The following is a 13,348-nucleotide window of genomic DNA, read 5'->3' as shown; positions in this document are numbered from 1 at the left end:
CTAGCTCCCTGTTAAGTTCCATATTAACTAAATATTGCTACATTCAAATCTGCTTTTTAAGATCTCAAAACTTAGGGCTTCTGGTAATACCCAGAATATCAAAGTCTACTAAAGGAGGTCGAACCTTTTCATTTATGTCTTCTAAACTCTGGAATAGCCTTCCTGAAAATTTCTAGGCTCAGACAGACACTATCCGTTGAAAACTAATAAACACCCCTTTCGTAAAACATACACACAATGCATCACATAATGGTATGGTAGATGAGTGTACTCCATGCAGGTGAGTGAGCTTGATAAACCACCTGTAGAACACAGTAAAGTTTTTACAGTCATCCTTAAAACACAAGGGCTCAGTTTGACACATATCCATCACCAAAAGGGTAAACAATATATCTTTTTTTTTTTTTTTTGTCACCAAATCCATAACCCAGCTACAAATTCTTTAGGCTACGTGACAACTGTGGTTTCTGATTTCTGGCATGGAACGCAATATTGTTTTAGAGGGATTTTAGCTCTTACAGGTGAGACGGCACGCAGCCTCATGGGTGATGAAACTGGGCAACAAGCCAAACTTTATCTGGCAGTAAAGAGAGCCTGACAAATGCAGATAGCGTGCGACACGACAAGACTTAACGTCTGCAACAACACGCTCATCATCACCCCGAGGTGTAAAGGATAAAAGTCAACCTCTCGATAATGTGAAGCCCTGTAGATCAACATATGCAACCAGGCGCCAATGGAAATATGTAAACTCTTGAGTTTATACCAATCCAGAGAATTGCAATTAATGTAAATATTAGTGTAATACTTTAATGTAGAACTTTTGTTAACTCTGAAACTTCCAACTAATGCAAATTGGTAAAATCTAATGAAAACTGTCAAATCTCCCTCGTGCATGTTTTGAAAGATTTAACTTCTGTCAATCTTGAAAATTACAGATTTAATCTTTAACTTTGTCAAACCTAGAACTTGCAACTAATCCAAATAGTTGAAATATTGAATCGTATGAAAATCCTGAAATTTGCAACTATTGGCCTGTTTCCACTGTGGTATTGTATGGTGCGGTACAGGTCACTTATATCAGATTTGTGTTTTCACTGTTAAAAGGGTACCCATTTTGGTGGGCATGGTGTACGACAAAGTTTCAATCAACTTCATTCTCACCCGAGAAAATGTCTAGTAAAGCTGTGCTGGTTGTTCACATATTATATAAGAAGCTCTTCTCACAACACAGATGCTTTATACACAATTACTTATGTATAAATGTTCATTACTAACCTTTCTATGAACATGATTTGATTATAACTGCAGATCAATGATGCGAAATAGCCTACTGTAACGTCTGCGATTATATAAAATAAATAAATGCATCATATATGGTATCAATTACAGAAAAACTACACACAACATACATTTAGTCCTTATTTGGGTTCAAAAACAACACAAAACATATAGTCCACATTCAGTGCAAACCTCTCATTTGTATCTTTAAACATCACCAGCACATGTAACCTCTGTTAAAGAGTATTTCCGTCCTTCCGAGTTCATAATAGTCCAAAAGTAATGATAATATCAAACATGGCAGTTTGTTCATGTTTGCTGAAAAAATAATTTGCTCCTGTTTTTTTTTTTTTTTTCCAGCTTCTCCTTTGTTTTTTCACGCTTTACTCTAACGTTTGTTCATTCTTCACAGGATTGGATGTCAGAAGCACTTCAATAATCATGCGCACGTTATTAGCAGCTCAAGAAGTTCGATATTTCAAATATAGACGTGCACACGAGTGCAACTGAGAAAGCAAACCCGCTCACGATTTATACGTGCTCGTGAAAAAAACTACAGGGTAAAGGGTAGAATCTGTCCTTCTTGGCTTTATGGCTGTTCATTAAGACAAAGACAAGGTTTGAGCTCAGGTTGTCCATGGCTCTTTATTATATGTATATATTGTTACGAAGTAATGTCTCGGCTGTGTATTTAAAACATGGCTGTTGCTTTGTTTTCAATCTGGCCTGTCCACAAGCGAGTGACGTATCTCTGTAAACCAATAGCATTCAGCTGCGCTTTAGCCCTGCCTTTTGATACCCTTTTGCCATGCTAGGTACCCTTTGCAAAGGGTATCCAAAAAGTGGTACGGTTCACTTTTAGGTATCTTTTGATAGTGGAAACGGCCTTAAAAGCATACCAAACTGAACCGTACCATACCTGTCACGTTAGGCGTGATCAAAACAAAAGCAAAACAGGAACAAAAAGATAGCGGATTCAAGTGCAGATTTATTTACAGTGCAAAAAACATAAAACAAGGCGTTCAAAGTACAAATAAACCACAAAATCAGAAACCAAAACAGAGACAAGGCTCAGGAAACAAAACTCGAAAAACTAGACTAAGCAAAAATACAAAAACACGATCAAGAACAAACAACTAAGAATATCAGACTTACTGCACGACTGGGATCAAGACAGACAAGGTAGACAACGACGCGATGACAAACATAGGTGGAATGGTAGAATATATAGTCCAGATAATCAACGGTAACACAAAACAGATGAGATGACGGGTCAGTGTAAGTGTTCCGGTGTATGCGCGTGGGATGTATGAGAATGTAGTTTTTTCCCTGGGGCACTGTAGCGCCTACAAGTCCTAGAGCGCTACAGCGCCCTCAGGTGGTCACAGACGGATGTGACATTACCCCCCCTCTAAAGAGCGGCTTCCAGACGCTCCCAGACTGGTTCCAAGAGGGGGGGCGGAGCGGAGCAGGAACAAAGGGAGGGATGGGAGGGCCAGATCAGGGTCAGGCAGTGGGTCAGGCACCCCAGCAGGAAGCCAGGGTGCGGCCGGTGAATCTGTCCCAAGTAGTGGGAAGGACCACCAGGGAGGGTCGGGAGGGATGACCCATGGATGATCCCGCAGGAGACACAAGGCAGGGGGTTTTAGGAGAGCCGGCTGGAGAGGCAACTGGACTGGAGCAGGCGGAACTGGAGGCAGCTGGGCAGGAGCCGGCGGGACTGGAGGCAGCTGGGCAGGAACCGGCGAGGCTGGAGGCAGCTGGGCAGGAGCCGGCGGGACTGGAAGCAGCTGGGCAGGAGCCGGCGGGACTGGAAGCAGCTGGGCAGGAGCCGGCGGGACTGGAGGCAGCTGGACTGGAGCCGGCGGAACTGGAGGCAGCTGGACTGGAGCCGGCGGGACTGGAGGCAGCTGGACTGGAGCCGGCGGGACTGGAGGCAGCTGGACTGGAGCCGGCGGGACTGGAGGCAGCTGGACTGGAGCCGGCGGGACTAGAGGCAGCTGGACTGGAGCCGGCGGGACAGGAGGCAGCTGGACTGGAGCCGGCGGGACAGGAGGCAGCTGGACTGGAGCCGGCGGGACAGGAGGCAGCTGGACTGGAGCCGGCGGGACTGGAGGCAGCTGGACTGGAGCCGGCAGGGCATGGAGCCGGACTGGGACCGGCAAGGCAAGACGTCTGGGAGGTGCCGGCAGGGCAAGACGTCTGGATGGCGTTGGTAATGCCAGGAGCCGGGCTGGGACCGGCAGGGCGAGGAGCCGGGTTGGGGCCGGCAGGGCAAGACGTCTGGGTGGTGCCGGCAGGGCGAGGAGCTTGAGTGGCGCCGGTAAAGCCAGGAGCCGGACTGGAACCGGCATTGAACTGCGCTCTGGGGCTGGAGCCGACAGGGCGAGGAGCCTGGGTGGCGCCGGCAGGGCGAGGAGCTTGAGTGGCGCCGGTAAAGCCAGGAGCCGGACTGGAACCGGCATTGAACTGCGCTCTGGGGCTGGAGCCGACAGGGCGAGGAGCCTGGGTGGCGCCGGCAGGGCGAGGAGCCTGGGTGGCGCCGGCAGGGCGAGGAGCCTGGGTGGCGCCGGCAGGGCGAGGAGCCTGGGTGGCGCCGGCAGGGCGAGGAGCCTGGGTGGCGCCGGCAGGGCGAGGAGCCTGGGTGGCGCCGGCAGGGCGAGGAGCCTGGGTGGCGCCGGCAGGGCGAGGAGCTTGGGTGGCGCCGGTAAGGCCAGAAGCCAGACTGGAACCGGCATTGGACTGCGCTCTGGGGCTGGAGCCGACACTGGCGGGCGCTCTGGGGCTGGAGCCGACACTGGCGGGCGCTCTGGGGCTGGAGCCGACACTGGCGGGCGCTCTGGGGCTGGAGCCGACACTGGCGGGCGCTCTGGGGCTGGAGCCGACACTGGCGGGCGCTCTGGGGCTGGAGCCGACACTGGCGGGCGCTCTGGGGCTGGAGCCGACACTGGCGGGCGCTCTGGGGCTGGAGCCGACACTGGCGGGCGCTCTGGGGCTGGAGCCGACACTGGCGGGCGCTCTGGGGCTGGAGCCGACACTGGCGGGCGCTCTGGGGCTGGAGCCGACACTGGCGGGCGCTCAGGGCTGGAGCCGACACTGGCGGGCGCTCTGGGGCTGGAGCCGACACTGGCGGGCGCTCAGGGCTGGAGCCGACACTGGCGGGCGCTCTGGGGCTGGAGCCGACACTGGCGGGCGCTCTGGGACATGGGCAGTCCTCTTCCTGTGCCTCCTTCGTCTGGTGGTTTGAGAAGGGAGAGTGTTGTGATCAGGAGAGGGATCTTGCTCTGGAGCTGGAGCCGACCCTGGCGGGCATTCTGGGGCTGGAGCCGACACTGGCGTTCCACACAGTTCTAGCAGGCTCTCCAGAGGCTCCGAAAAGGGTGGTCTCCGAACAGCCCGACGCGGATAAGCCCGCAACTCCAGTCCAGCCTCTCTCCTCCTTCCCTTAGACAAATCAGCTGGCCCCGAAAATATCCCTCTCTGTTGCCCTTCACTCAGGCCTCCCTCCTGAGGGTTCTCCTCTTTCAGGGCAACAGAGAGAGGGGAGCCAGAGATCAATAAGGCTGCCTCAATGAACCGATACAGGTTCCAGTCCTCCTCATACGGTGGCATTTGGGAACGGACTGGATCCAAAAGTCCTCCCCGGAAAAACATCATAAGCAATAAGTCACTATGAGAGCTCTTCGGGGCTAGCTCCAAAAACTCCTTGATATATCGCTCAATTGAGCGATTACCTTGTTTTATACGCACTATAAGGCTATCTGCTGAATCCATTTGTGATCGCGTCGTTCTGTCACGTTAGGCGTGATCAAAACAAAAGCAAAACAGGAACAAAAAGATAGCGGATTCAAGTGCAGATTTATTTACAGTGCAAAAAACATAAAACAAGGCGTTCAAAGTACAAATAAACCACAAAATCAGAAACCAAAACAGAGACAAGGCTCAGGAAACAAAACTCGAAAAACTAGACTAAGCAAAAATGCAAAAACACGATCAAGAACAAACAACTAAGAATATCAGACTTACTGCACGACTGGGATCAAGACAGACAAGGTAGACAACGACGCGATGACAAACATAGGTGGAATGGTAGAATATATAGTCCAGATAATCAACGGTAACACAAAACAGATGAGATGACGGGTCAGTGTAAGTGTTCCGGTGTATGCGCGTGGGATGTATGAGAATGTAGTTTTTTCCCTGGGGCACTGTAGCGCCTACAAGTCCTAGAGCGCTACAGCGCCCTCAGGTGGTCACAGACGGATGTGACAATACCACTCAGTAGAAACAGCCCATAATGTAAATTTGTGAAATCTATCGAAAAGCTGTGAAGTCTTGAAATTATTTGAATGTTTTGAAATATGGAACTTCTGTCATTCTTGAAAGCTACTATAAATGGGTGTATTCTTTAATTTACACCAATGAAGACATTTTCAATGGATTTGCTCCTTAGTGGACTCTCGTTAGAGATTATTAAACCACACTGAACTGAGCTAAACTGAACTAAACTTAAACCCTGAAAACTGGACTGACACTGTTTCAATTTACTATAATATTCTATGTGAAGCTGTTTTGACACAATGTACATTGTATAAGCGCTTTAGAAATAAAAGTGAATTGAATTTAATTGAGAAGTAAAAAGAAATATCATAATATCTTAAACTAAAGTTAATCAAGTTTCAACTTTATTTTTAACGTCATACAAGCGGTTTTAAGTTAACAAACAAGTTAAGTTAACAAACAAGACATTATTAATTATTAAAAGAGATTTGTTTGTCAGTTGGTTACTGTATGTAGTAATAAACTCAAAGCTAAACCATCACTTCGCTCCCAAGTTCAGCGAAATCTGAGCCATGAATCAGGGAAATTAAATTCTGAGTAACCGTGAGACAAAACGCTTCTGGATGTTCAAGCTTACTGAAAACTCACCGTCAGCACTCGCATCTAATTGCATTCTAGCTCCGCCCAGTACAGTTTTTACTCGGGGAAGCCCTTTTATAGCTGTGGTAGGTACAGGATAAAGACTCCTCAGAGCCATTAACTATCATTTATGATACCCTCCAAAGAAATATGAGCTCCTAAAACTCAAAGTTTCAAAATTCCCCCCGTGGACAAACATATCTGCAATGATGATAGAACAGCAGCAGACTGAGTCACAAAAACTGAGAAAGACATTTCAGAAAGAGTCATTAAATTCTCAGGTGAGCTGAAGGGGGGGAAAGGAGAAAAGTTACCTGTCTCCAGTAAACTCTAGGGAATACTAAAGTGCCTATAAGCAAAATATGACTCCATGAAGACAATCTCCCATTCTTAAACTGATATTAGAGAACTCCAATGCTCCTGCTGCTGTTTAATAATGCCTTTATGTAAGGAATATTGATTCCTTAAGTTTGTGAACAATTCATTTATTTGATTTATTGTTTGCTGCAAAGTTTGCGTAGCATTAATATGACAATTTAGACTGATACAGACAACTGATAACTTAAATGCAGATAATCAATATGTATGATTTAATTGTTTCATTTTCCAAATCCTCATAGTCAGCAGCATGCGTCTAAAGGGTGGAAAAATCTGATAATGTATGACCAATATCATTTAACGATATCCAAAGTGATCAGCCTACAAACCATTAAGTCTTCTGTTGGACATTTTTTGTCAAATATATTTATATTTCTTTTATGCCAAAATTTATGTTCCATGAAGATCTTTCATCAAGTTCCAACAGTAAATATTATTTAAAGAGTTTTGGATAGTACAAAGTAAGTTTATTTCCAGTATATAGCACAATTCATAGACAATAGTAATTCAAAGTGCTTTCATAAACAAGATTAACAGAAACAAGAAAATAATAACAAATTATATAAAAAAAATAAATAAATATATATATATATATATATATATATATATATATATATATATATATATATATATATATATATATATATATATCAAAAGCAGATTAAATTGAAAAAGAAAAGAAAGACCTAGTGCGATCTGTCGGACATAGCACATTGCTCATTCAGTAAAACAGGACAAGCACAGGACAAGCAAAACAGGTGTGCTTTCAGTCTTGATTTGAGTGTACCTAATGTTGGAGCACATCTGATCATTTCTGGAAGCTGACTCCAGCAGCAGGAGTGCAATAGCTGAAGGCGGATTCACCCAGCTTTGACTGCACTCTTGGGATTTCTAATTTACTTGATTGTAATGATCTGAGTGATTCGGTTTATATTCAGTGAGCATCTCTGTAGTGTATTGAGGTCCTAGGCCATTTATTGATTTAAACACTGGTAACAATACATTAATATCTATTCTGAATGTAACTGGTAGTCAGTGTAAAGACCTGAGGACAGGTTGGTTGTGCTCTGATTTTCTGGTTCTGGTCAGAATCCTGGCTGCAACGTTCTGGATGAGCCGCAACTGTCTGACTGTCTTTTTGGAAAGACCAATGAGGCGGCCATTACAGTAATCCACCATGCTGCTGATAAAAGCATGAACAAGTTTCTCCAAGTCTTCACTCGAAACAAAGCATCTAATTCTTGCAACATTTGAGATGATAGTGTGCCGATTAGTAATATGCATAAAGCATGTCAATTGAACATTTTTTTTCCAGTATTTTTTTCTCAACATATAGATTTTATTAAACCTCTAGATTCATTCATTCATTCATTCATTCATTCATTCATTCATTCATTCATTTGGCTTTGTCCTATAATAATCAGAAGTCACCACAGCAGAATGAACCACCAACTATTCCAGGATTTGTTTCACGCAGCGAATGCCCTTCCAGCTGCTACCCACATGCATACACTACAGCCAATTTTGTTTACACAATTCACCTATATAAGATGGGGGAAACCAGAGCACTCAGGGGAACCCACGCCAACACAGGGAGAACATGCAAACTCCACACAGAAATGCCAACTGAACCAGCCGGGGCCCTAACCAGTGACCTTCTTGCTGTGAGGTGACAGTGCTAGCCACTAAACCACCTTGGTTTTATCACTGAAAACCATGTCCTCAATTGTAACACTATATGCTAATTTCAAATGGGGTAACTCCACAGAAAACTTGAATTAACTGAAGCACCCCATTCAAGATCATGTGACTGAAAGGGGCGCTGCTTTCAGTTTTGGGCCCTATTACTGAATATTTGAGGTCTCGAACAAACAACCATCTTGCTGCGAGACGACAGTCTTGAAGTCATTTAAAGCAAGTCATTTTACTCGGCGGCCATCTTTAAAACACCTCTCGGACATTCTGTTTGAATGGGGAAACATTAAATTCTCCTAACTACTAGCCAAGCTTATGTTTAAATGCCATATTATGAGCAACCAATACAATTAAACAACAGCTATATATTTAGTTTCATTCCTAAATGTTCATATTACACAAAATCTGCAGCAACCCATGTCTGATCCAAGCCCCTCTCCCAGAGAATTGTCATTCTATAGCGATCACTGATTGGCTCCTGTACTAGAGGGTGGGCTTTATTCGCCATATTGACAGTTACACATTTCCCCATTCAAAAGTATGAGTGACATGTCTTGTGTATTCTTTAGGCTGTTTCTCAATATGCATTCTTGTCTGTACTTGCGTTCTTGTGTCCTCGTGAAACATCATCAACCGTCCCCGAAGTATGTTTCAATTCAAAGTTCACATCTTGCAGATAAAATTCCCGCTTGTGTACTTGCTCCGCCTCTTTTGCCAAGGATGCATAGAGAGGTGACTTGTGCAAACTTGCGAAGCACATGTATCCCAGAATGCATTCCCGCAAAACCAGTGAAAGCTAATGACGAATTAAAAATACTCCTCTTTTGTGTCACAAAATAAAGTTTTAAGAGTTTTTCAGGCAAGAATGTGGTTGTTTTTAACTCGAATCGGCAGTTTGTTTATAAAGATTTTTCATCTCATTTTTGGCAATGTGCCTCCTTATGTGGACTCTGATCCCCAGTTTGTCAGCAGGAGCTTCTTCATCACCTCCCCCGCTGAGAGCAGCTTTACATCAGCCAGTCCATCACGCATGTATCGCTGGATTGCATCTCTCCATTGTAGTTAAAACATGATATTTAATACATCTTGCGCATGTCTAACGGATAGTCTTCCCAGGTAGCAAAGAATTCTGGCCCAGATTTGGCATAAAGCTTGCACAGCAGGCATTCGTCCGGCACTGGCATACAGCACGTGGACCAACCATGGCCCATGTTTGGCCGAGGTGGCACCGTCTTACAGGCGGCACTTGAGACTTGGGCCAGATATCAAATGTAGTTTGTGGCCCAGATGTTAAAATGTGTATGTGTATGTAAACTTTGGCCTATCTTGACCTACTTTTAAAATACATTAAAGTTATTTTTGAGTAAAGAAAAAATTGTATCAATCAGGTTGCTTTAAGAAAAAGCCCAGCCACAGAGCAAAAAGCTTCATGGGTTTATAAAAAACATTGACACACCAACTATTTGGCCCAGTTATGGGTTATTAACTTAGCTGAGACTTGGGCCCGACGTGGTCCATATTTTTCTCTTGTATGGAAGCCAGACTTGGTCCAGTCATGTACCGTAATTCACTGTGGCATGTGGGCCAAGTCAAATGCTGATGGTGTGGGCCAGATTTAGGCCAGATACATTTTGCTATTTGGCTTTGGTCATTTAAATCTATTATTTGTTCTCAGGTGAATTATTTTGGCAGTGTTATTTTGTTACCTTATATAATTGTCTTTAATTATGTTACCGTGGTGTAGCAGGTTTGTCTTTCCTTGTCTTTGTTTACCAAATTGCTTAACGTTATCTTTATTTCTTATTTTTCCCGTCTTGTACTTTATACTTGTATAATGTCCATTGTAGTTTAATAAATCTGCAATGAGTCTGTGTAAAATAACACATTTCACTTCATATTTATGGTTATTTACGTTTATATTTTTTAAAATCAAAAATATAATTTATAATGCTTATATAATATATATATATATATATATATATATATATATATATATATATATATATATATATATATATATATATATATATATATATATATATATATAAATAATTATAGGGCCTCGCTTTATATAATTAAATTATTTTATTGTTAATGCACAGTGAATCCGATGAATCCATGGTGAGGTAAGTGACATTATAAAGTACACTTCTGTTCCATTTGAAGTACCCGACTTGTGTCCTCAAGTCCTCGGTAGTTCATTCTTCCAAATGTGAACTTGGTAGGTCTGAACTTACAAGGACGCAAGTTCGAACTTTGATTACTTGGTATTGAGAAACAGCCATTGTCTTTGGTGTTAACCACTGAGCCACCATGCTGCTACCCTCACATTCCAGATCTTCAAACAATTGTATTGATTATTAATTTTAGAATTAAATATAAAGCAAATTCGATCACTCGTAAGTGAGCAGACAGTAACGAAATCACACAATTATTCATGATAATATTCATAAAACTTTGTCATCATATACAGCTACTCAGCCTTCTAACAAAAACAGAACGCTCGCATTGACTACAAACAGGTTTTTCTTCATTTTCAGAAATCAGTTTTTAGCTGAAGAAACAAATCTGTATATCAGCACTTCTCCATATTCGAGAAATCCCACTTGACAGCACAAAAAAACAGCAGGGAGGGTAATACTGATGAAATATGAGAAACATGACAATACCTGAAAGAAAAAACGAACGCTAAGGTATTAGCGTATATCGCTGAGGGGCATGATGTACGTGTCTCCTCTCAGAGACCCGATACGCCTGCGGTCTTCTCATTGGAGGGTATAAATAGAAATGCCTGTGGTATATGGGCTATTTCTTTTTTCTTCGGTAGTCATGCAGAACTGCTTTTTAGCTACGAACATACCTGGCCTAGCGCAGCTGCTAATAGTATGGTAAACATCTGCCCTGCAAGAGAATGAAGTACATTGTTGTGCTAGTCTTTCTGTTTTCGTTCAGTGGCTATCTCTCTTCTGCCGGGGATGAGATAACTATGAGCTTAGTCACCATGTGAGTTAAAAGTAGAACCAGCATGTTGAGAAATGATAATGACCCACCTGCTGGTATTGATGTTTCTTGAAGCTGGGTGCCTCATGTTGCTAATCTTTTATTGCATCTTCAAGCAATCGTCCAAATCCTGCAGTCCAGCGCAGATCTGTCAATTCCACTATTCACAGGCACGGGAATAGGACCTCTGTGTATTTTGGCCTTGATAGACCAGTTTTGAGTTTTTCTTCTGCTTTTCAGTATTTTCTTAAAGCCAGCATACTAATCCTGTGGTGTGGAGTCCACTTTGCAGATTTCTAATAGAAAAAAGTACATGTGTAAGTTGGAAGTGATCTTAAGTTTTAAGATTGATTCATGTGAACCAAAGACACATGCCAACTGGATTCAAAGCGATAGATATGCAGTTTAAAGACAATTTGATTGGCTAGACAACAGTTTGGTGCATTCAAAATGGTTATTTACACCAGGGATTCTCAGCCGGTGGGCTGCGCCACACTAGCGGGCCTCAGCGATCTTGCAGGTGGGTTGCGAGATTTCTGTGATTAAACCAACACATACTCACTGTTAATCACAGACATAATTGTGGCCTAAATTTCCAACTGCTGCAGTTGGAACTACATTCTCTGTTGTATAACAAAACAATCACGCAAATGAAAAGGTAACGATGATTAGAGTTATAATAACCAGATATAATGCCTTACATCTGCGACTCTACTTATCAGTCACATAAGTACATAAGCAAACTGTTGTAATTCCTACACAGGTCACCTGATTTGGATGTAAATACCCTCAAATTAAAGGTGACAGTTCTAAGTGATTGTGTTGGTGTATAGAGCCAAAAATGTAAGAATTGTGTCCAATATTTATGGACGTACCTTTATGTGTGTGTGTATATATATAACTTTAATTGTTGTTCAATAGTTTTAGGACAGCTTAACTGAAAGGGTTTGAACCACTTCAAAATTTTGACTATTGACTACTACCAGGGCTTTACATTAACATCAGCCAAATGCGGGTAGATTTCATCTCTGGCGGGTTAGACACCTCCACTAGCCACTTTGGCTGGTTGGAAATCATTTTTAAATTGTAGCTTTCTTAAAAGCAGGGTTCGACAATAAGCATGGCCCAATATTCTTGCAAATGTGATCTTAGAATCGACGCAGCTCGTTAAAAAATAACTGTGTTTGCTTGAGGAAAACAGCAAAAACGAAGGTAAACACCACACGAGAAGATGACCACTAGCACGCACAGGTGATGTGATGTGATGCGTGCTCCCGTTTACTTGCGCAAAGAAATCATGCCTAGAGGAAGCGCAACTGGTGAAATCGGTTCCCTTTGAAATACACTGGACAAAGAGCGATGATCGTGCACCCACAGTCCTGCTGCTTTCAAGAGCTCAAGATTGAAAAATAAAATACACATTCTTTTGTAATCAGCAGCAGTAACTGCTTTCATTTTAAATATTCTTTGAACAGTTTATTATTAACAGGCCTATATTAGCCGTGTGCGCGTGATCACCCTTACATTATCAAACACAGTAGGTTTCACCTGCTTTCTTTTGCTTACAGTTATTTTTGTTAATATGGTTTAGTTATATTTGCTTACAATAACATTGCTTTAATGGGAGATTACTCCCCGTTTTTATGTAGTTAACTGGTCATCTTTAGCCAGGACACAATACTGTGCATATTTTAGACACATGACAACAATTCTTTTTTTTTTTAAAGTAAATGTTTTTCTTTAAAGAAAAGTTTTGTTGAAATAAAAAGTGCACCTATAAAGCTATATTTTCCTTGTTGACACATTAAAAATTGTGGCTAAGAAATACTTATTTGGTCTGGTTGATAAATCCTTAATTTTGAGCCCTGAGAAGTCATGCGAAATAAAAACTGACTGCATTGCAACACAAACCATTTGCTCATCCACACTGAGCAAGCTAAAACACAATACACACAAGAAGTTAAATGAATGAGAAGGCATGTGGACATAACACAACATCTAAATCAAGTCATTTTAGCATGTCAAAGTCAAATTTATGCATATAAAATATATTTTCCCAACAAGAAAAGTGTGG

General features: G+C 42.7%; 1 long non-coding RNA gene across 1 annotated transcript in view; it reads right to left on the bottom strand.

Annotated features, from left to right (window-relative positions):
- The window catches only part of LOC147835410 (uncharacterized), a 116,028-nt gene that overhangs the window by 96,188 nt on the left and 6,492 nt on the right, over window positions 1-13,348 (bottom strand). The window contains exon 2 of the long non-coding RNA XR_015500091.1: window positions 11,325-11,570. This is a non-coding gene — a long non-coding RNA (uncharacterized LOC147835410). The remainder of the gene's footprint in view (window positions 1-11,324; window positions 11,571-13,348) is intronic.

Source organism: Danio rerio, chromosome 9, assembly GCF_052040795.2.
Source record: "Danio rerio strain M-AB ecotype USA chromosome 9, GRCz13ab, whole genome shotgun sequence".
In the NCBI taxonomy this organism is placed as follows: Eukaryota; Metazoa; Chordata; class Actinopteri; order Cypriniformes; family Danionidae; genus Danio; species Danio rerio.
This window is presented reverse-complemented; position numbering and strand designations above follow the sequence as displayed.